This window comes from Heterodontus francisci, chromosome 1 (genome assembly GCF_036365525.1).
Source record: "Heterodontus francisci isolate sHetFra1 chromosome 1, sHetFra1.hap1, whole genome shotgun sequence".
Taxonomy (NCBI): domain Eukaryota; kingdom Metazoa; phylum Chordata; class Chondrichthyes; order Heterodontiformes; family Heterodontidae; genus Heterodontus; species Heterodontus francisci.
Genome location: NC_090371.1, coordinates 212,373,318 through 212,398,432, shown reverse-complemented (window position 1 = coordinate 212,398,432; position 25,115 = coordinate 212,373,318).

Below are 25,115 nucleotides of genomic sequence, written 5' to 3'. Positions count from 1 at the left end.
ACCTTCACATAAAGAGCAGTGAATCAAGTACATCAACATCCAGATGAGAAAGAACCAGGAGATTTCCTGGGTGAAATTAGTAATCCAGATAAAGGATTCTGGACAGCTGACATCTATGTGAATGGACACCTCACAAATTTTAAACTTGACACAGGTGTTAGCATCACAGTACTGACTGACCAAGAGCCACAAGTGATGAGACATTGGCTACAACTGGCAGATGTACAGTTGCATGGTCCAGATGGGACACAGCTGTGAGTAAAAGGCAAACTCCAAGCAACTCTTCAGCATGAGGGAGACAACTGCTAGGGACCTTATATGTCTTGCATAATCAAGAATTTCCCTTACTGAGTAGGAATGTATGTATAGCACTGCAGTCGATTAAGAAGATAGACAAAGTCAAGCAAACAGAGGTAAACACTTGCTTCAAGCAGAATACCCAAAGCTTTTTGCAGGGCTCGGAGGATTCATGACGGAGTATAGGATCACACTGAAGGAAGAGGCCAGAGCAGTGTGTATTTTCACACCAAGAAGAATACCTCATCATTGTTGATCAAAATCTAAGAACAATTGAAAGAGATGACAAGAATGGGCGTTATCTCTCCAGTAACACAACCAATGGAGTTGTGTTCGGCCATGGTTCCTGTCCCAAAGCAAAATGGAACTCTGTGTATTTGCATGGATTTAACACAGCTCAACAAAGCGGTAGGGCATGAGATTCACCCAATGTCCACAGTTTATGACAGTTTCGCAAAACTCTCTCAGAGCACCATGTTTGTAAAACTCGATGCCAGTCGTGGGTTTTGGCAGATACCCTTAGATGAGACCTCAAGATTATTGACCACATTTATAGCACCCTTTGGGCAGTTTAGTTTCAATAGGTGACCGTTTGGAATAACAACTGCACCAGAGATCTTTCAACCGTCTATGTCCAACATCTTAGAAGAGCTCAAAGGAGTTATTTGTCACATTCCATGAGTATAGGAAATACTTTACCATAAGCGACAACTTATTAGTTTACAATGACAGAATTGTTATTCCTAGTTCAATGAGATTCGATATCTTAGATCGTCTAAACCAAGGCCATTTGGGTATAATCAAGTGCAGAGTGAGAGCACAATCTTCAGTTTGGTGGTCTGGAATATCTAAGGACATGAGACCATGATCCAGAACTGTCAGACATACATGATACAGAGGCTAGAACAGTGCAAACCTCTATTAAATACCCAATTTCCAACTAGACCTTGGGAAAGGCTAGGTATGGATTTATTCATGTTTAATGGGAAGACATATTTAATCATCATCGATTACTTTTCAAGATGGATAGAAGTCCAAAGATTACATTCAACGACCACATAAATAGTTATCAGGATCCATCAAGACATCTCGCGACACATGTGATTCCGGATGAAATATTTTCAGACAATGGACCAAATTAACGTTTTACTTGGTTTGTGGGGGAGATGAGCTTTCAGCATCTCACAAGCTCACCGAGGTATCCACAGTCCAATGGTGAGGCGGAAAGAAGTGTGAGAACTGTCAAGGTTTTACCAAAGAAAAATGAAGCTCTTCCAATCTCACTCCTAATTTATCATTCAACATCATTAACGTGTGGATTATCACCAGCAGAATTACTGATGGGCAGGTAGTTAAGAACACATCTTCTAGTGTTGCCTCAGCAATTGATTCCTGGATTAAAGGCTCAAGACTATGAGAAAGTACAAGATAGGGAAACTCCTATAGAAGGAAACAAACGGGGAATTATAATAGAAGATTTTGAGTGAGAAGCTTGCCCAAATTAAATAATGGTCAGAGAGTATGGATACGTTACCAGGAAAGGGAAGGTACAGTCATCCATAAACACAAAGACTATCAGCGATCGAATATGATACACACAACTGAAGGCAACATACAAAGAAATCGGAGAAATATCATTCCTATTCCCCAAAAGCAGCAGCCAATAATTCATTTGGAAGACCCAGAGGAAGATGAACAAACCCAAACTGAACAGAATGCTACACTCCGTAGTCAAGTTCAACCAAGTCAGCGATCCAGACTTACAAAGAAGAGTACTTATCATTCCCAGACAGAGTAAAACCAGATTGGGGCGAGTTCTCAAACCTCCTATCAGACTAAATCTGTGAAGTCAGAGAATTGGGGGGAGAGTGGGTAGTGGATAAGTCATGAATGTATAGATGTTTGAGAAAATGCTGGATAAAGATTTGGGAGGAGATGTAGTATAAGGATGTAAAGGGTCAATACTGAAGACAGTGAATGTGACCACTCTCACTGTAAGAGTGATGATGTAATAGTCACATGGTATAGGCTTGAGGAGAAGAAGAGACAGCAGCACCAAGGATGCTTGCTTAAGAGGTTTGTGGAGAGTATATATAGCAAATGCAAATAATAAATAGTAGTAAGTTGTCTTTATCTGGAGTCTAAATCTTTCTCCAGAACGCCCTAGTAATGCTACAAATTCAACAACAACACACACCACTTCAGAGGAGTGTTATCAGACAAAAATTGGCACCAAGTCAAAGAAGGTGACATTAGGACAGGTGACCAAACACTTGGTCAAAGAAATAAGCTTTAAACAGTCTTAAAAGAGGGGAAAGACATGGAGAAGTGAAGAGACTTCTGGAGAGAATTCCAGAGCATAGGGCCTAGATGGCTGAAAACATGGCCAGCAATGGTAGGATTAAGGAAGTGGGGGTGTACAGGCCAGAGTTGGAGTCACTAGATGATGATTAGGAACAGGAACACTAGCCCAAGGGCAGTCAGGTATTTCGTATCTCTCAGCTTTCAATCTCAGCACAGATAGGAGATGAAACCTTGACCCTCCTCATCTGAACTCGTTCCACACTAAGCAGTGTGTTCATGAGCTGAATGATGAGGGGATTTCACCTCAACTTTTGTGGGAGTGTATTGTAAATTGAGGAATACATATTTCATGCAGTATAATAAACAACAAACAGAAAGAATGAAGAAACATAATGGTTATTTGCTTTCACAGGTACAAACATTAATTTTGCTTGGCACATGTATTCTCTGTTTTCAATTATTGCTGACAAAATGTGGCCTTTGAGGCACTATAGTGACCCCTTGAATGTCAAAAGACTTCAATTTACAATAAGAAAAAAAGACTGAAGATTGTTAAAAAAAATTAGTAGTTTGAAAGTTACAAAGGTCAGTTAGTACTCAAAGTGTTAGACACAATGTTCTATTAAAATACAGAAAAAGCACCCAGGCATCAAACATCTACTCAAAAAGTCAACATAATTCAGAGAATTTGTCTCCCAGACTTGACTAAATGTTTCAGCAAAGAACATTCAAGCTAACACTGGGAAATTTCAGTCAGCCTATGAAGGAGAGTCACAGTGACTTAATCCTGAATAATAGTTTGATTCTTCCTCATAGCACTAATCATTCCCAGACATTGTGAGTTTATTACCCTATGACCCCAGCATTGATCTCTCACCCTAAAGACTTGTGGGGCTGACAATGAGCAGAAGAGAGAGCAAGAATTTCCTCACACTTGCTAACTTGTCAATGAGCAACCTTTCGAGAAAGGTCATGTGGTGTTGCAGGAAAGTTGCCCACAGGACATTAATCAAAGATGGCAACTCAAAGACTGAGCAAATCATCAAGGCAACTGCAGGTTTTACATTTAAATTGTAATCAGTCCATAAAAGCTATGTAAAAACAACCACCTACACATCTTTTTTAAAAGTCACGAGCTAGACATTTGAAAAGGTTTTCTGCAAAGTTTAAACCGTGATGGTCTTTGCTTTGTCTTTTCTAGGACCTATATAATTAAAACTCTAGCACATTGTCTAGTATGTTGACTCTCATTTGAATTTTATAATAACATTATCCTGATCATTGTCTTTATTTAGTCATTATTTTAGTTTGCTATGGTAATTATTTTCAACAAACAGTCAGTCTTTTTGAGCAAGATATGTTCCCCACCCACTCACTCTCCTTCAGTAAGTAGGGAAAGCTGATTTGCGGAGGAGGCTTCTTCATGACTATTATCAATTCAACTCAGACGTCAGTAAAAAAGAACAGGGGAGGTCCAGCATTTTCCTCGACTCTCACAGGAAAGGGGCACTGTTTCTATAGAAAATTCTAGCAAAAAGAAATGGTGAAATCTGCCTTATCTATGCCTTAGCAATGAGATTTCAGAAGGGAATTGAATATATACTTGGAAAGGAAAAACATTTCAAGGCTGTGGGCAAAGAGCAGGAGAGTGGAACTAATTGGAAAGACATTTCAATGAGCCAGCAGAGGCAAGATGGGCCGAATGGTCTCCTTCTATTCTGCATGATTCTATGATTATTATAGTCCTGTAGCAGTTACTGCTACTGACTAATTTGCATCCATAACAATTTGTTTTTCACAGACTACTACAACTAGAAATTCTCATTGCGAGCTTTGACCACTCTGTATTTGTAGTGGTGGCAGGGCACTATTACCTGGATTGAGTACTTGACCCAGAGATGCCAAATGAACAGCAGGATCTTCACACTTAGGTTTATCTGATGGCGAATACATAGAGTACAAATTTTGAATGGCAGGTTTAATGTGATTCGCGTCATGTGGTTATGAGACTTGGAGACTTCTCTAAGCTTTATACCCATCAAGCATGAGGAGGCTGTGGCATAGTGGTAATGTCACCAGACTAGTAACCCAGAACCTCAGGCTAATGCTCTGGGGATATGTGTTTGAATCCCACCATGGTAGATGATGGAACTGGAATTCAATTAATAAATCTGGAATTAAAAAGCTAGTCTAGTAGTGATCATGAAACCATTGTCGATTGTTGTAAAAACTCATCTGGTTCACTAAAGCCTGTTAGGGAAGGAAATCTGCCATCCTTACCTGGTCTGGTCTACTTGTGACTCCAGACCCACAGAAATGTGGTTGACTCTTAAATGCCAAATGAAATGGCTTAGCAAACCACTCAGTTGTATCAAACCGCTACAAAGCCTAAGAGAAAGAATGAAACCGGATGGACCACCTGGCATCGACCTAGGCATCGAAAACAACTGCAAACCTACCCCTGTCGACCCTCCAAAGCCCTCCTTACTAACATCTGGGGGCTTGTGCCAAAGTTGGGAGAGCTGTCCCACAGACTAGTTAAACAACAGCCTGACATAGTCATACTCACACAATCATACCATGCAGACAATGTCCCAGACACTGCCATCATCATCCCTGGGTGGCACCACCACCAGCAGAACAGACCCAGCAGAGGTGGTGACACAGTGGTATACAGTCAGAAGGGACTTGCCTTGGGAGTCCTCAACATTGACTCCGGACCCCATGAAGTTTCATGGCATCAGGTCAAACATGGGCAAGGAAATCTCCAGCTGATTACCACCTACCGCCGTCCTCAGCTGATGAATCAGTACTCCTCCATGTTGAACACCAATTGGAAGAAGCACTGAGTGTGACAAGGGCACAAAATGTACTCTGGGTGGGGGACTTCAATGTCTATCAACAAGAATGGCTTGGTAGCACCTCTACTTGCCCAGCTGGCCGAGTCCTAAAGGACATAGCTGCTAGACTGGGTCTGCAGCAGATGGTAAGGGAACCAACAAGAGGGAAACACTTACTAGACCTTGTCCTCACCAATCTATGTGTCGCAGATTCATCTGTCTATGACAGCATTGGCAGGAGTAACCACTGCACATTCCTTGTGGAGACGAAGTCCCGTCTCCACACTGAGGGTACCCACCATTGTGTTGTGTGCTACTACCACTGTACTAAATGGAATAGATTTTGAACAGATCTAGCAACTCAAAACTCGGCACCTATGAGGTGCAGCATAATTATATTCAACCACAATCTGTAATCTCATGGCCCAGCATATCCCCGCCTCTACCATTGCCATCAAGCCAGAGGCTCAACCCTCGTTCAATGAAGAGTGCAGGAGGGCATGCCAAGAGCAGCACCAGGCATACCTAAAAATGAGGTGTCAACCTGGTGAAGCTACAACACAGGACTACTTGCATGCCAAACAGTGTAAGCAGCATGCGATAGACAGAGCCAAGTGATCCCACAACCGACGGATCAGATCTGAGCTCTGCAGTCCTGCCACATCCAGTCGTGAATGGTGGTGGACAATTAAACAACTGACAGGAGAAGGAGGCTCCACAAACATCCCCATCCTCTACGATGGGGGAGCGCAGCACATCAGTGCAAAAGACAAGCTGAAGCATTTGCATCCATCTTCGGCCAGAAGTGCTGAGTGGATGATCCATCTCGGCCTCCTCCTGAGATCCCCAGCATCACAGATACCAGTCTTCAGCCAATCCAATTCACTCCAGGTGATATCAAGAAATGGCTGAAGGCACTGGATACTGCAAAGGCTCTGGGCCCTGACAACATGCCGACAATAGTACTGAAGACTTGTGCTCCAGAAATAGCCACACCCCTAACAATGCTGTTCCAGTACAGCTACAATACTGGCATCTACCTGACAATGTGGAAAATTGCCCAGATATGTCCTTTGCACAAAAAGCAGGACAAATCTAACCCAATGAATTACCATCCTATCATAGAGTCATAGAGTTATACAGCACAGAAACAGGCCATTCGGCCCACCTTGTCCACGCCTGCTATCAAACCTATCTATTCTAATCCGATTTTCCAGCACTTGACCCATAGCCTTGTATGCAATGACATTTCAAGTGCTCATCTAAATACTTCTTAAAAGTTGTGAGGGTTCCTGCCTCTACCACCCCTTCAGGCAGTGTTTTCCAGATTCAAACCGTCCTCTGGGTGAAAATGTTTTCCTCAAATCAGCTCTAAACATCCTGCCCCGAACCTTAAACCTATGCCTTCTGGTTACTGACACCTCCGCTAAGAGAAAAGTTTCTTCCTATCTAATCTATCAATTCCCCTCACAATTTTGTATGCCTCAATCAGGTCCCCGCTCAGCCTTCTCTGCTCTAAGGAAAACAACCCTAGCCTATCCAGTCTCTCTTCATAGCTGAAATGCTCCAGCCCAGGCAACATACTGGTGAATTTCCTCTGCACCCTCTCCAGTGCAAACACATCCTTCCTTTAGTGAGGCGACCAGAACTATATACAGCAGTCTAGCTGAGGCCTAACTAGCATTTTATACAGCTCCATCATAACCTTCCTGCTCTTATATTCAATGCTTTGGCTAATAAAGGCAAGTATCCCATATGCCTTCCGAACCACCTTATGTGCTGCTGCCTTCAGTGATCTATAGACAAGGACACCAAGGTCCCTCTGACCCTCTGTACTTCCTAGGGTCCTACCATCCATTGTATATTCCCTGGCCTTGTTAGTCCTCCCAAAATGCATCACCTCGCACTTCTCAAGATTAAATTCCATTTGCCACTGTTCTGCCCATCTTACCAGCCCATCTAAATCGTCCTGTAATCTAAGGCTTTCCTCCTCATTGTTTATGACACCACTACTTTTCGTGTCATCTGCGAACTGACTGATCATACCGCCTATATTCACATCTAAATCATTAATGTACACTACAAACAGCAAGGGTCCCAGCACCGATCCCTGTGGTACACCACTGGTCACAGGTTTCCAATCGCAAAAACAACCCTTGACCATTGCCCTCTGCCTCCTTCCACTAAGCCAATTTTGGATTTAATTTGCCAAATTGCCCTGTCCCAAATTGTCCCATTCGGGACCTTATCAAAAGCCTTACTGAAGTCCATGCAGACTACATCAACTGCTTTACCCTCATCTACACACCTAGTCATCTCCTCAAAAAATGTAATCAAATTTGTTAGACATGATCTCCTCCTGACAAAGCCATACTGACTATCCTTGATTAATCCCTGCCTCTCCAAGTGGAGATTAATCCTTTCCCTCAGAATGTTTTCCAATAGTTTCCCTCGCACTGATGTCAGACTCACTGACCTGTAATTACCTGGTTTATCTCTACTACCCTTCCGAAATAATTGTGCCACATTCACTGTCCTCCAGTCCTCTGGTACCTCTCCTGTGGCCAGAGAGGATTTGAAAATTTGTGTCAGAGCCCCTGTAAGCTTCTCCCTTGCCTCACATAGCAGGCTGGGATACATCTCATCTGGACCTGGGGATTTATACACTTTTAAGCCTGCTAAAATCGCTAATACTTCCTCCCTTTCAATGCCAATATGTTCAAGTATATCACAATCCCCCTCCCTGATCTCTTCACCTACATCGTCCTTCTCCATAATGAACACAGATGAAAAGTAATCATTTAAAACCTCACCTCTGTCCTCCGGCTCCACACACAGATTGCACTTTGGTCCTTAGTGGGCCCTACTCTTTCCCTGGTTATCCTCTTGCCCTTAATATACTTATAAAATGCCTTGGGATTTTCCTTTATCTTGCCCACCAGTGGTTTTTCATGCTTTCGCTTTGCTCTCCATTTACTTTTTTAAGTACTTCCCTACACTTTCTATAGTCCTTTGGTGCCTCTCCTGTTTTCAACCCTCTGAATCTGTCATAAGCCGTGGCATACCGACCTCTACCTTGCAGAAGCTCAACGCCAACTCACAGACACTTCTTCCTACCTCCCTCTGGACCATGACCCCACCACCGAACATCAAGCCACAGTCCAAAGGACTGTCACTGACCTCATCTCCTCTGGAGATCTTGCCTCTACAGCTTCCAACCTCATAGTCCCGCAACCCTGGACAGCCCGCTTCTACCTCCTTCCCAAAATCCACAAACGGGACTGTCCCGGCAGACCCATTGTGTCAGCCTGCTCCTGCCCCACTGAACTTATTTCTTCCTATCTTGACTCTATCTTTTCTCCGCTGGTCCAGTCTCTTCCCACCTACATCCGTGACTCTTCTGACGCCCTACGTCATTTTGACAATTTCCAGTTTGCTGGCCCCAACCGCCTCCTCTTCACTATGGACGTCCAATCGCTGAACACCTCCATCCCCCACCAGGATGGTTTGAGGGCTCTCCGCTTCTTCCTGGAACAGAAGCCCAACCAGTCCCCATCCACCACCACCCTCCTCCGCCTGGCTGAACTTGTTCTCACATTGAACAACTTCTCCTTCAACTCCACTCACTTCCTTCAAGTAAAAGGTGTCGCTATGGGTACGCACATGGGTCCTAGTTATGCCTGTCTTTTTGTGGGATATGTCGAGCATTCTTTGTTCCAGTCCTACACAGGCCCCCTCCCCCAACTCTTTTTCCGGTACATTGATGACTGTATCGGTGCCGTTTCCTGCTCCCGCCCCGAACTGGAAAACTTTATCAATTTCCACCCTTCTCTCACCTTTACATGGTCCATCTCTGACACTTCCCTTCCCTTCCTCGACTTCTCTGTCTCTGTCTCCATCTCTGGGGATAGGTTGTCTACTAATATCCATTATAGGCCACCGACTCCCACAGCTACCTCGACTACACTTCGTCACACCCTACCTCCTGTAAGGACTCCATTGCATTCTCCCAGTTTCTCCGTCTCCGACGCATCTGCTCTGATGATACTACCTTCCATGACGGTGCTTCTGATATGACCTCCTTTTTCCTCAACCGAGGATTCCCCCCCACTGTTGTTGACAGGGCCCTCAACCGTGTCCAGCCCATTTCCCGCACCTCTGCCCTCAATCCTTCCCCTCCCTCCCAGAACCATGACAGGGTTCCCCTAGTCCTCACTTTCCACCCCATCAGCCTCCATATCCAAAGGATCATCCTCCGCCATTTCCACCACCTCCAGCGTGATGCCACTATCAAACGCATCTTCCCCTCCCTTCCCCTATCAGCATTCCGAAGGGATCGTTCCCTCCGTGACACCCTGGTCCACTCCTCCATTACCCCCACCACCTCGTCCCCGTCCCATGGCACCTTCCCCTGTAATCACAGGAGGTGTAATACCTGCCCATTTACCTCCTCTCTCCTCACTATCCCAGGCCCCAAACACTCCTTTCAGGTGAAGCAGCGATTTACTTGTACTTCTTTCAATGTAGTATACTGTATTCGCTGCTCACAATGTGATCTCCTCTACATTGGGAAGACCAAGCGCAGACTGGGTGACCGCTTTGCGGAACATCTCCGCTCAGTCCACAAACAGGACCCTGAGCTTCCGGTTGCTTGCCATTTCAACACTCCCCCCTGCTCTCATGCTCACATCTCTGTCCTGGGATTGCTGCAGTGTTCCAGTGAACATCAACGCAAGCTCGAGGAACAGCATCTCATCTATCGATTAGGCACACTGCAGCCTGCCGGACTGAACATTGAATTCAATAATTTCAGAGCATGACAGCCCCCCCATTTTACTTTCATTTTTAGTTATTTTTTCTTTTTTTTCTTTTTTACATTTTTTACAATCTTTTTTTTTGCAGTTATTTCATTTCATCTTAGTTTGTTCAGTTTGCTTACCCACTGTTTTTTTTCATGTTTGCACTTGCTGCTGTTCAATATTCAGTCCGTTAAAACCTTATCTGTACTAATGCTTTGTCTTTCAACACACCATTAACATATTGTTTGCCTTTACTCCATGACCTTTTGGTCAGCTATGTGGCCTTATCCAATCTACACCTTCTCCTTTGTTACCTCTTGCCCCATCCCCACCTCACTTGCTTATAACCTGTGACATTTCTAATATTTGTCAGTTCCGAAGAAGGGTCACTGACCCGAAACGTTAACTCTGCTTCTCTTTCCACAGATGCTGCCAGACCTGCTGAGTGGTTCCAGCATTTCTTGTTTTTATATCTGTCATAAGCCTCCTTTTTTTCCCTTCTCCAATCCTCCATATCCCTTGACATCCAGGGTTCCCTGGACTTATTGGTCCTACCCTTCACCTTTATGGGAACATGTTGGCCCTGAACACTCACTATTTCCTTTTTGAATGACTCCCACTGGTCTGATGTAGACTTTCCGACAAGTAGTTGCTCCCAGTCCACTTTGGCCAGATCCTGTTTTATCATATTGAAATCGGCCTTTCCCCAATTCAATACCTTTATTTCCAGTCCATCTTTGTCCTTTTCCATAACTACCTTAAATCTTACAGAGTTATGGTCACTATCCCTAAAATGCTCCCCACTGACACTTTTACTACTTGTCTGGCTTCATTCTCTAAGATTAGCTCCAGTACCGCCCCTTCTCTTGTTGGACTTTCTGCGTGTTGGCTCAAAAAGCTGTCCTGGATGCACTTTAAGAATTCCGCCCCCTTTAAGCCTTTTGCACTAAGACTATTCCAGTTAATATTGGGGAAATTGAAATCCCCTACTATTATCACCCTATTATTTTTACACCTCTCTGGGATTTGCTTACATATTTGCTCCTCTATCTCTCCCTGACTGTTTGGAGGCCTGTAATACACTCCCAGCAAAGTGATTGCCCCCTTGTTGTTTTTAAGTTCTACCCACATGGCCTCATTTGAGGAACCTGCTAAGATATCATCCCTCCTTACTGCAGTAATTGATTCCTTGATCAATAGTGCAATGCCAACTCCTCTTTTACACCCCCCCCCTCCCCCCGTCACGCCTGAAGATTCGATATCCTGGAATATTGAGCGGCCAGTCCTGCCCTTTCCTCAACCATGTCTTTGTGATAGCAATAATATCATACTCCCATGTGTTAATCAATGCCCTCAATTAATCTGCCTTACTTGCAAGACTCCTTGCATTAAAATAGATACAATCCAGCCTTGCATTATTCGCTTGTGCCTTAACAGGTCTATATTTGCCCCACCTTCCAGACTGACTTAGTTTCTCTTCTATATTTGGCTGTGCATCACCCCCTACTGTACCTCCACTCTGTATCCCATCCCCCTGCCAAATTAATTTAACCCCCGTACCCCCACCCCCCCGCAACCAACAGCTAACCTCCCTGCAAGGATGTTGGTCCCGTTCTGCTTCAGGTGCAACCTGTCTGACTTGTACAGGTCCCACCTTCGCTAGAAACTGACTCAGTGATCCAGGAAACTAAAGCCCTCCCTCCTGCACCAACTCTTCAGCCACATATTCATCTGCTCTATCCTCCTATTCCTATACTCACTAGCACATGGCACCGGGAGTAATCTCCAGAGATTACAACCTTTGAGGTCCTGCTTTTTAATCTACTACATAGCTCCCTAAATTTGTATTGCAGGACCTCACCCCTCTTTCTACCAATATCGTTGGTACCAATGTGAACCACGACCTCTGATTGTTCAACCTCCCCCTTTAAGAATGTCCTGCAGCCGTTCCATGACATCCTTGACCCTAGCACCAGGGAGGCAACATACCATTCTGGAGTCACGCTTGCAGCCACAGAAATGCCTATCTGCATCCCTTACAATAGAATCCCCTATCTCAATAGTTCTCCCACTCTTTTTACTCCCCTCCTGTGCAGCTGAGCCACCTGTGGTGCCAAAGACTTGGTTCTTGCTGCATTCCCCTGAGAAGCTCTCTTCCCCAACAGTATCCAAAATGGAAAATCTGTTAGAGAGGGAGATGGACTCAGGGGACTCCTGCACTACCTGCTTAGTTCTTCTAATCTGCCCGGCAGTCACCCATTCCCTTTCTGCCTGAGCAGTCTTTACCTGCGGTGTGACCACCTCCCAGTGCGTGCTATCCAGGATGGTCTCAGCCTCGCGGATGCTCCACAGTGTCCCCAGCTGCTGCTCCAGATCTGAAACTCGGAATTCGAGTAGCTGCACTGGAGACACTTCCTGCACACGTGTTCACCCTGGACTCTGGAAGTGTCCTTGATTTCCCACATTTCATAAGAGGAGCACTCCACACTGCTGAGCTGCCCTGCCATGACTTACCCTTAATTTACTCCCTTAAATTACTCAAACATTCGAGATTATTTACACTAGGGACCTTGATTCCCTAAAAAAACACTACTTACTATATAAAAAAACTGTTGACCTTACCTTTCTCTTTTCTTTAGCTACTAACCCAGCTTACCTGTAAATTCACCCCAGCAGCTCTTTGTTTCCTTGCTCGCTCTGTTGATTATGATGTCACTCTGATGTCACTTTTCGATTTTCCCTGGTTCCGTTCTCGCTGTGTTTTTTCTCTCTCTCTCTCCCGAGCTCTTTATGCTCAACTGTGCTATCGCTGTTTCCCGCTCTATTAGTGAACTTTCGCTCTACTTAGTAGATAGATTTAGATGTTAGAGAAAAAATAAAAATCGGTAGGAAAAAGAAAATAAGAAAGTAAGAAAATACCCCCAGATACTCACCTACGAGCTCTCTGTGCCTTGCCGCTCTCTTTCCCCTCTCGTGCTGTCCATAGCACCGACATCTCACCCAGCCAATCGCCTACCTGCTTCCCTGTGATGTCACACCTCGATTTGTCTTTCCAAATGCCGGCTGACTAGTGGCAGCAGCAACAGCAGCTAGGCCCGCTCTGATCTCGCTGTTTCCCGGTGAACTCTTGCTCGCTCTCTCTCTCCCGAGCTCTTTATGCCCTGCTCCGATCTCGCTGTTTCCCAGTGAACTCTCTACTCCAGATCATCAGCAAAGTGATGGAAGGGGTTGTCAACAGTGCTATCAAGCGGCACTTGCTCAGCAATAATCTGCTCACTGATGCAGAGTTTGGGTTCTGCCAGGGCCATTCAGCTCCTGACCTCATTAGAGCCTTGGCCCAAACATGGACAAAGGAGATGAATTCCAGAGGTAAGGTGAGGTGAGAGTGACTGCCCTTGAGATCAAGGCAGCATTTGACCGAGTATGGCATCAAGGAGCCTTAGCAAAACTGGAGTCAATGGGAATCAGGTGAAAACTCTCTGCTGGTTAGAGTCATACCTAGCACAATGGAAGATGGTTGTGGTTGTTGGAGGTCAATCAATCCCAGGTCATCACTGCAGGAGTTCCTCAAGGTAGTGTCCTAGGCCCAACCATCTTCAGCTGCTTCATCAATAACCTTCCCTCTATCATAAGGTCAGAAGTGGTGATGTTCGCTGATCATTGCACAATGTTCAGCATCATTCGTGACTCCTCAGATACTGAAGCAGCCCATGTCCATATGCAGCAAGACCTGGACAACATCCTGGCTTGGGCTGAAGTGGCAAGTAACATTCACGCCACACAAGTGCCAGGCAATGACCACCTCCAACGAGAGAATCTAACCATCTTCCCTTGATATTGAATGGCATTACCATCACCGAATCCCCACCAGAAACTGAACTAGACCAGCCACATAAATACTGTGGCTACAAGAGCAGGTCAGAGGCTGGGAATTCTGCAGCGAGTAACTCACCTCCTGACTCCCCAGGGCCTGTCTACCATCTACAAGGCATAAGTCAGGAGTGTGATGGAATACTCTCCACTTGCCTGGATGGGTGCAGCTCCAACAACACTCAAGAAGCTTGACAACATCCAGGACAAAGCAGCCTGCTTGATTGGCACCCCATTCACCACCTTCAACATTCACTCATCCACCCCGATACAGTGGCAGCAGTGTGTACCATCTACAAGATGCACTGCAGCAACTCAGCAAGGCTCCTTCGACAGCACCTTCCAAACCTGCGACCTCTACCACCTAGAAGGACAAGGGCAGCAGATGCATGGGAACACCACCACCTTCCAGTTCTGCTCCAAGCCACACACCATCCTGACTTGGAACTATATCACCGTTCCTTCACTGTCACTGGGTCAAAATCCTAGAACTCCCTTCCTAACAGCACCATCAGTGTATCTACCCCAAGGACTGCAGCGGTTCAAGAAGGCAACTCACCACCACCACCTTTTCAAGGGCAATTAGGGATGGGCAATAAATGCTGGCCTAGCCAGCAATGCCTACATCCCCTGAATGAATAAAAAAAACTCAGTCTTTACCTGATTATCAGTTCATGGCTCTCTAACTGCCGTTAGATGACAAAACACAGGTAGACTGCTTCATCAATTTCTTGTTTAGCCATTTTGGCATCAGATGTTTGTAGCAATTTGCTTATCCTTGCTTAATCCAAATTTGCAGGCAGCATTTACCAGATCATAGAGATTTCAGACAAGTGATTCTACAGTTTGTCCTGCTTATCAACCACACCGGCAGAAGACTACCTCTTCATTGACATGGGCATGCTTCAGCTGACCTAAGGCAGTGCAGCCATTTGAACCTACTGTGCCCACCCCCAGACCTCAGCACAAAGCAGTCCCACAGTCAACAATCCATCCCCCTCACTGACATCCATTGCTTGTCTTCTACTCTTGCCATACCATTTTCCTCATGGCTAAAGGTCACAATGGTGATGGCTGGACAATGGAGCTTTGAAATAAAGTTTATGGGGTAGAAACATTGACAATAAAAGTGACAATTAACCTCTGGATTTTGGAGCCCATGAGGGCCTCATTGAAGACTGTCTCAGTTGCACCTCTACGGGGACAGACACGATGATGAGGATAGGAGGCAGCATGTGGAATTCTGTCTGAGGTGGGGGACAAGGGGCTGGAGTGAGAGCACTTTCAGCAGAGCCCCCACTTCCTTGTGGCTTTTCTCCATCTTCCCTCTTATGGCCCATCTGCATTTGCCCACTAGCCAAGAGCTGGAGAGCATTTTGCTGCCCATCATTGAGGTGCTGAATAGCCAAGGTGAGGATTTCCTCCATCCTATTTAAACTAGAAGACTGAGTGTGCAGGCCATTGGTGAGGGCCAGAACGTATCTGGTTGCCTGTTGCATCTGATACTCCATGCAGGTAGCCAATGTTTCCATGTAGATGGACATCAGCATAAAGGCCTGAGACATATTGGTGACAGACACCTCTAAACTCTCTTCAATCCAACACTGTGTCTCTGGAAATCTCACACATTTTCTGCTGCTGCTTCAGAATGGTCCTCTTCATCGATGACCTCCGAGGCTCAACATCTACATCCAGCTGAGCAGAGTCTGGGGTATCTCTCACCCTCCGACTGGCAATCTCCACTGTCATCCCTATCTCCAACACCTGTTCCTACTCACATGATGTGTGTTTCATCATGTGACAACCCAATTATCTGTCCTGCAGGCCCCACCAACATATGTGTATCTGAGCAGGTGGAGGGTGAGCATGAGGCATGTGACCTCCTGTGAGGAATCATCCTCCTCCTCCAGCATCTGCTCCTGAGTGACACTTGAAGGACCTATAGGAGATGAAAGGCATGAATTAAAACTGACAAGGTCAAAGTTCAAAGTTAACATTATGCAGCTCATCATATTTCAGTGACTGCTGACCTCAAGTCAACATGAGTGAGGGTTGTGTGCCATGTGGCTGTGTGAGATCTAATTCTGTCATCAGGCATCTGGGAGACCTCAATCTCTCCCATTGCCAATGTCCATGCATTCTGAGATTCTGCTTATATCCAATGCTTTGCCTTCCAAAGCAGTCAGGGTGACTGTGACTGAAGGGCTACTCTCAGTTCTCTCCTCTCCCTAGTGTTCTGCATTCGCTCCTACAAGGAGAGAAAGAAGGGAGTTATGTGTGTGAAAAATGGACTGTGTTGAGAGGATGGAATGACAATGTCTGTGCAAGGTGACTGTGAGCAATGACTGTGAGATGGCAATATGATGAGAGTGTCAGTGACAGTTCTGATGGGGATATCAGAAGTTGCATGGGTGGACCTGCAAGGTGTGTTGGTCTGAGGAGTGCTGCGCAGGAGAAGGCTGGGGATGACAGAGAGAGGGCACTTGAATATGGTATGCCACTAACGTTTCCAGCCCTGATAAGGTCACTGAACCTCTTGCAGCTCTAAATCCATGAGCAAGGAACCACACTCCTGCTGCTCACCACCTCAGCGACTTCCAGCCATGCCTGCTTGGTTTCTGATGCAGGTTTCTTCCCCCTGTCCTCTGGGAACAAAATTTCTCTCCAGCCCCTTACAGCCGTAGCATGATCTCCAGGGAAGACTCAGAGAACCAAGACGCAGTCTTCCTTCTTTGAGACTCCATCAAACCAATTGTTGTCTCCCAGTTGCAGTTACAGAATGTTTTCATTTTGACCCATGCTGGGGATCCTTTAAATACCGAGGATTCAACAGACAGGTCTGAGCTCGATAATGTCTGCCCACTTTTATTGGTTGGGAAACCCGGAAGCGGATTGCTATTGCTGTGGCTCAGCCATGGAAAGATCTGCTCCACAAACTTTTGGGTTCCCGAACCACTGCCTGCCTCTCCCACCACAAGCAGGTCCAAACATTAAACTTCAGCCCTATGGGACTGATAATGTGGTCCCTCATGGTGTTGCTAAGAACAGCACTGTTTCTCTGCTCAGAAAGCCCGTGCAGGTACAAGCTTATCTTGCTCCCCACAATTGGAGGTCAACTCATTCATTAGCAGAATTATATTGCACTTCCAGCACACAGTGCATGAGGTACTGGGATTTCAATCAGCTGAAGCCAGTCAAGAGGTATGGAGGGCCGGGTTCACTTCAGGGACTTAGGGAAAAGACATACAGGGAGAATTTGTTAATTTATTTATTGGAGCTTCCCTTTCAGTGTGGTTAAGAGTGCTGCTCAGGAGCTGGAGCCACATTATGGGTAGACTCCTAATTTTAACTTTCTCATGGCCTTAATGAATCTTGTGCACAGATCCATTTGGGATCTGTGCCCCTTCGCATTGGCCTGGGTGCATCAAGCACATTGCAGGCTTTGACCTTCCATGCCTGATGATATGGAGAGCAGGTGGCCACAATCACACTGTTGGTTTCTATATCACAAAATTAGATCATGGTTTCTTGTTAAACTGACTTAATGCAAAACGCACTGCTTACACTTCTCTGAAACTATCCTCAGTACACATTTTTGTGTCACCTAACTTCTGCGAAAGGGAAGTGACTAGACCTACAATTCACATCAACTTCTCACCACACTCCCCATGCCATTCTTGGTCAGGAGCAGGAGGCCTGAGAGAAGCTTAGTGAAGATTCACCATTCAATTCTTCCTCCTTTTCTGTGACAAACAACCCATCTGCCACTTGTTTGTTTCCTTTTTCATCAAGGCTGAGGTTGGGAATTCAGCAGAATTGGGGGTGGGGGGGGGGGTGTGGTATCTAACCTGTACCCCACCATTCTGTAGCACCAGGGTGTTGGTGATCTTTTGCTGTTTTCTGTTAAAATTATATCAAATTTCCCTGTTGACATTCTTCAGTCACAGTTTAATTATGTTTCTAGTTGTAACTTCACCAACTTCAAACTTCGACCATACACAAAGCAATTACTAAATTTATCCACACCAGCAGAAGGTGCAAGTGAAGACAGGCAGGAAGAAAAACTGGAGACTGAATCATCCCAGGCCATTCTAAGAGAATGGCTAGATGCTAGAATTGCTGGATACGTGGAGTAGCTCATATGCTAAACTTCTCAGCAAGAGAATACTGTGTAAGAGTAAATATTGAAAGAAAAATGAGGAAACAGCAAGGGGCAGTAAACATTGGTAGGAGTTGTTTATAGGCCACCAAACAGTAGTGATAGTGTGGGGCATGGTATTAATCAGGAGATTAGAGAAGAGTGTAGCATGGGTAATACAGTAATCATGCGTGACTTCAATCTGCATATAGACTGGGTAAATTTAATGAGCACTAATGCTGTGGAGCACGAGTTTCTGGAGTATGTTAGGGATGGTTTTCCAGAGCAGTATGTTGAGGAACCGACTAGAGAACAGGCAATTTTAGATCTAGTATTATGTAATGAGAAGGGGCTAATTAATGATCTTGTTGTAAAAGAACCTTTAGGGATGAGTGACCATAATATGATAGAATGTTACATTATGTTGAAAGTGAGGTAGTTCAATATGAAGCCAGGGTGTTAAATTTGAACAAAGGAAATTATGAAGGTACGAGGGGCAAATTGGCTGAGGTGGATTGGGAAAATACATTAAAAGGTATGACAGTACATAGGCGATGGATAGTCTTTAAATAAATATTACATAGTTTACAGCAACTATATATTCCTTCAAGGCACAAAAACCCCAAAAGTAAAGGCAGTCAACCATGGATAACAAAGGAAGTTAAGGATTGTATAAGATTAAAAGACATGTTTAGAGAGAGGATCTGGATCGGCGCAGGCTTGGAGGGCCGAAGGGCCTGTTCCTGTGCTGTAATTATCTTTGTTCTTTGTTCAAAAGAAAAGGCCTATAAAGTTGCTAAAAATAGTAGTAAACCTGAGGATTGGGAGGATTTTAGAATACAGCAAAGGAGAACCAAGAAACTGATAAAGAAAGGGAGAGTCGAATATAAATGTAAGCTAGCAAAAAATATATAAATGGACTGTAAAAGCTTCTACAGGCACGTAAATGTTTGACTAAGACAAATGTGGATCCATTACAGGCAGAGTCAGGAGAATTTATAATGGGGAATAGAGAAATGGCAGAGAAGCTAAATGATTACTTTGTGTCTGTCTTCACTGAGGAAGATACAAGGAATCTCCCAGAATTAGAAATCCAAGGGATTAGGGGGAATGAGGAATTGAAGGAAATTAGTTTTAGTAAGAAGGTTGCATTGGAGAAATTAATGGGGCTGAAGGTTGATAAGTCCCCAGGACCTGATATTCTACATCCAAGAGTGTTGAAAGAGGTAGCTATGGAGATAGTGGATGCATTGGTGATCATTTTCCAAAATTCTATAGATTCTGGAGCTGTTCTTGCAGATTGGAAGGTCACAAATGTCACTCCACTATTTAAGAAGGGAGGGAGAGAGAAAACAGGGACTTACAGACCTGTTAACCTTACATCAGTCGTTGGGAAAATGCTAAAATCTATTCTAAAGAATGTGATAAATGGACACGGATATTAATGATCTGATTGTGCATAGTCAGCATGGATTTATGAATGGGAAATCATGTTTGACAAACCACTTGGAGTTTTTTGAGGATGTCAGTAACAGAATTGATAAAGGGGAGTCAGTGGACGTGGTATACTTGGATTTTCAGAAGGCTTTTGATAAAGTCCCCCACAGGAGATTGGTTAGCAAAATTAAAGCACATGGGATAGGAGGTAATATATTAGCATGGATTAAGGATTGGTTAACAGACAGAAAGCAGAGAGTAGGAATAAACGGGTCATTCTCTCATTGGCAGTCTGAGACTAATGGGGTACTGCAGGGATCAGTGCTTGGGCCCCAGCTGTTCACAATATATATCAATGACTTGGAAGTGGGGACCAAATATAGTATTTCCAAGTTCACAGATGACACAAAACTTGGTGGGAATGTGTGTTGTGAGGAATATGCAAAGCAGCTTCAAGGGGATTTGGACGGACTTAGTGAGTGGGCAAGAATGTGGCAGATGAAATATAATGAGGAAAAATGTGAGGTTATCCATTTTGGTAGGAGGAATACATGTGCAGAGTATTTCTTAAATGGTTAGAGATTAGAAAGTGTAGATGTACAAAGGGACCTGGGTGTCCTTGTCAATAAGTCACTGAAAGCTAACATGCAGGTGCAGCAAGCGATTAGGAAGGCTAATGGTATGTTGGCCTTTATCCTTAGAGGATTTGAGTACAGGAGTAGTGAAGTCTTGCTTCAATTATATAGAACCTTGGTTAGACCGCACCTGGAGTACTGTGTGTAGTTTTGGTCCCCTTACCTTAGGAAGGATATTATTGCCATAGAGGGAGTGCAACGAAGGTTCACCAGACTTGTTCACGGGATGGCGGGACTGTCCTATGAAGAGAGATTGGGGAAACTGGGCCTGTATTCTCTAGCCTTTCAAAGAATGAGAGATGATCTCATTGAAACCTACAAAATAGTTAAAGGGATAGACAGGGTAGATGCAGCTAAGATGTTTGCCCTGGCTTGGGAGTCTAGAACCAGGGGACACAATTTCAAAATAGGGGGGAAGCCACTTAGGACAGAGATGAGGAGAAATTTCTTTACTCAGAGGGTTGTGAATCTTGGGAATTTTCTACCCAGAGGGCTGTGGAAGCTCAGTCATTGAGTATTTTTAAAGCAGAGATTGACAGATTTCTAAATACAAATGACATAAGGGGATATGGGGATAGTGTGGGAAAAATTCATTGAAGTGGATGATCAGCCATGATCGTATTGAATGGCGGGGCAGGCTCGATGGGCTGAATGGCCTACTCCTGCTCCTATGTTCCTATGAGGGGAAAATAGCACAAATATATTAAAAATGAGGTTTGGTAATTGGTTTCTTTAATTATTAGGATGGCAAATATTGCATAAAGAATTATCACAAATCTCATCGCTGAATCATTTAAAAAATGCTTTATATCGATTTAATAGTATCACTAGGCTCACTTGGTAACTCTTGCCCCTGAGCTGTGGATTGGGGCCCCACTACCTCGGCTAAATCTAAACCCCCAAAAATGGGTAGATTGGCGTCAGGTGAGATGCTAAAACTTCAAAAATTTGAGATGTCACCCCAGTCCTCCTCCAACCTGTCACTCCCGGATTTAACAGAGGTGGGACAAGTGGTGGGCAACCAATGCACTCGCAGGAGATGGTTTGGACAATTAAATGTTTAATGAGGCTGGCAGTCTCTGATTTAACCTGATTTGCAGGTTTAACCCAGGTCAGTCGGGGTTTCCAGCCTCGGGAAACTTGGCAGCTGAAGGGAGACAAGGACAGTTGCAGGAAGAAACTAAGTGCTTCCCCTGCACTCCCCCAAAGGTCCTCCCCCACCATCAGATCCCCCATTCCACCCTCATTGGTATGAGAGACCAGGAATTAGCTCCCCTTCCCCCGCTGCCAGGGGTCAAGATTTGGATGTCCCCCCTCATGCTCCCATTAGCAGCAGCATCTAACTTACCTCCTCCTGGGCACTCCTCCGGTGTGTTCCCCACCTGATTAGAAGCCAAATCTGTCAATGAGGTTGACTTTCAGCTGGGAAACCTATCAAAGCAAAACGACACCCACTCAAAACTCCACAGCATGCGGGGAAGCACAAACTTCTCGGTTTCCCAAAAGAAACTCGGTTCCCCCGCCTCCGCAGCCCACTCTTGTCAAGATTCAGCCCCTTATTTTCACCAATAGGGCTAAGATTAATAACGTGGGTAAATGTGATTAGAACTATTTGCCCGTGTGGAGGGTAAACACCAACAGTCTGGCTGGGCAAAATGGTCTGATTCCCTGTTGTAATTTCTATGTATTTCTGTGTATTGTGAGAAGCCTACAGCTTTTACATTCAGTAGGAGACATGGTAAAGTATTCAGTGTATGTTTTGAGAAATTAGAGAATAAGATGAGAAGAAAGAGACTTTTTAATCTCTCATAACAAAACATATTTGGGTTTACTTTTATAAATTAGTGCTCCTTGCACAGAGCTTTGAATTCATAAAATTTACCCTAATGTTATCAGCTAATTTACCCAAACGCCTATCATGATTGCAGCATTTGGAAGACTCCAATAAAACAGAAAATGCTGAAAAAGAGGAGTTTATGCAATATAAACTTTCACAGTGGCTGACAAATTCCTCGGAGTTGATCCCACTCTTTTAGGGTTACTCTTAAATGGGGTTTCCACCTCACTTCCGGCAACGTAATACTGACTGAGCAGGAGCAACACTGAGGAATTTCCTGGCCAGTAACAGGAAACAAAAAGGCAACTGAGTGAGGAATTCTTGGCAGTTTTCAAGTCTGGTGACAGGAACTGGTTGAAATGTTTCACATTTAGTATTTCATGATTGAAGTGGTACAAGATAAATGAAGGCATGCCAGGCTGATCAGTAAATGTGTCATTATGCCCACTGTACAGCAAATCTTGGGATGCCTATCTAGAACTGCTTCACAAACATTTGGGCATCGTAGAACTAGGGGCTGAATTTTTTTCTCTTGTCAGAGGCAGGCTCGGTGGCACAGGGGATGCAGAGAATCTCTGCGGAACCATCCACCATGAAACCCAGTGTTGTACCGCAGCATGCCGATTTTGTCAGAGGCAGGGAAGTACCGTAGCAGTACTGACGCCCTGACACGACGGCATCATCATTTAAATGTTTGAAATGCCGCTGTAAATAAATTTGAATCTAATTCACTGTGATTCAACAAAGGTTTTTCAATTTTGTGGTTGACGTGCGGCACTCACATGCCTTCAGTTTTGCGACTTTGAAAAGATGTCGTTACCAAGGCAGGAATCCTCGGTGCCGCAAAAGGGAAGATCACATAACCAGAGCAGCATAGGGGAAGTGGAGTTTACAGCGGCCATTACGACTATGCTGAGTGCCCAAGGGGTTGGCGTGTGAACAGGGGGAATTCTGCAAGGGCTTGTGTGTGAATAGGGGGAATTTTGCAAGGGGCTTGTCTGTGAATGGGGGGAATTCTGCACGGGGCTTGTGTGTGAATGGGAGGAATTCTGCAAGGGGCTTGTGTGTGAATGGGAGGAATTCTGCAAGGGGCTTGTGCATGAATGGGGGGAATTCTGCAAGGGGCTTGTGTGTGAATGGGGGGATCTGCAAGGGGCTTGTCTGTGAATGGGGGGAATTTTGCAAGGGGCTTGTGTGTGAATGGGAGGAATTCTGCAAGGGGCTTGTGCGTGAATGGGGGGAATTCTGCAAGGGGCTTGTGTGTGAATGGGGGGATCTGCAAGGGGCTTGCGTGAGAATGGGGGGAATTCTGCAAGGGGCTTGTGTGTGAATGGGAGGAATTCTACAAGGGGTTTGTGTGTGAATGGGGGGATCCACAAGGGGCTTGTGTGTGAATGGAGGATCTACAAGGTGCTTGTGTGTGAATGGGGGGATCTACAAGGGGCTTGCGCGTGAATGGGGGGAATTCTGCAAGGGGCTTGTGTGTGAATGGGGGGATCTACAAGGGGCTTGTGTGTGAATGGGAGGAATTCTGCAAGGGGCTTGTGTGTGAATGGAGGGATCTACAAGGGGCTTGTGTGTGAATGGAAGGAATTCTGCAAGGGACTTGTGTGTGAATGGGGGGATCTACAAGGGGCTTGTGTATGAATGGGAGGAATTCTGCAAGGGGCTTGTGTGTGAATGGGGGGATCTACAAGAGGCTTGTGTGTGAATGGGGGGAATTCTGCAAGGGGCTTGTGTGTGAATGGGGGGATCTACAAGGGGCTTGCACGTGAATGGGGGGAATTCTGCCAGGGGCTTGTGTGTGAATGGGAGGAATTCTGCAAGGGGCTTGTGCATGAATGGGCGCAATTCTGCAAGGGGCTTGTGTGTGAATGGGAGGAATCCTGCAAGGGACTTTTGTGTGAATGGGGGGATCTGCAAGGGGCTTGTGTGTGAATGGGGGGATCTGCAAGGGGCTTGCGTGTGAATGGGGGGGATCTGCAAGGGGCTTGCACGTGAATGGGGGGAATTCTGCAAGGGGCTTGTGTGTGAATGGGAGGAATTCTGCAAGGGGCTTGTGCATGAATGGGCGCAATTCTGCAAGGGGCTTGTGTGTGAATGGGAGGAATCCTGCAAGGGGCTTGTGTGTGAATGGGGGTATCTGCAAGGGGCTTGTGTGTGAATGGGGGGATCTGCAAGGGGCTTGCGTGTGAATGGGGGGATCTGCAAGGGGCTTGTGTGTGAATGGGAGGAATTCTGCAAGGGGCTTGCATGTGAACAGCGTGATCTGCAAGGGGCTTGCACGTGAATGGGGGGAATTCTGCAAGGGGCTTGTGTGTGAATGGGAGGAATTCTGCAAGGGGCTTGTGCATGAATGGGGGGAATTCTGCAAGGGGCTTGTGTGTGAATGGGGGGATCTGCAAGGGCCTTGCGTGAGAATGGGGGGAATTCTGCAAGGGACTTGTGTGTGAATGGGAGGAATTCTACAAGGGGTTTGTGTGTGAATGGGGGGATCTACAAGGGGCTTGTGTGTGAATGGGGGATCTACAAGGTGCTTGTGTGTGAATGGGGGGATCTACAAGGGGCTTGCGCGTAAATGGGGTGAATTCTGCAACGGGCTTGTGTGTGAATGGGAGGAATTCTGCAAGGGGCTTGTGTGTGAATGGAGGGATCTACAAGGAGCTTGTGTGTGAATGGAAGGAATTCTGCAAGGGACTTGTGTGTGAATGGGGGGATCTACAAGGGGCTTGTGTATGAATGGGAGGAATTCTGCAAGGGGCTTGTGTGTGAATGGGGGGATCTACAAGGGGCTTGTGTGTGAATGGGGGGAATTCTGCAAGGGGCTTGTGTGTGAATGGGGGGATCTACAAGGGGCTTGCACGTGAATGGGGGGAATTCTGCCAGGGGCTTGTGTGTGAATGGGAGGAATTCTGCAAGGGGCTTGTGCATGAATGGGCGCAATTCTGCAAGGGGCTT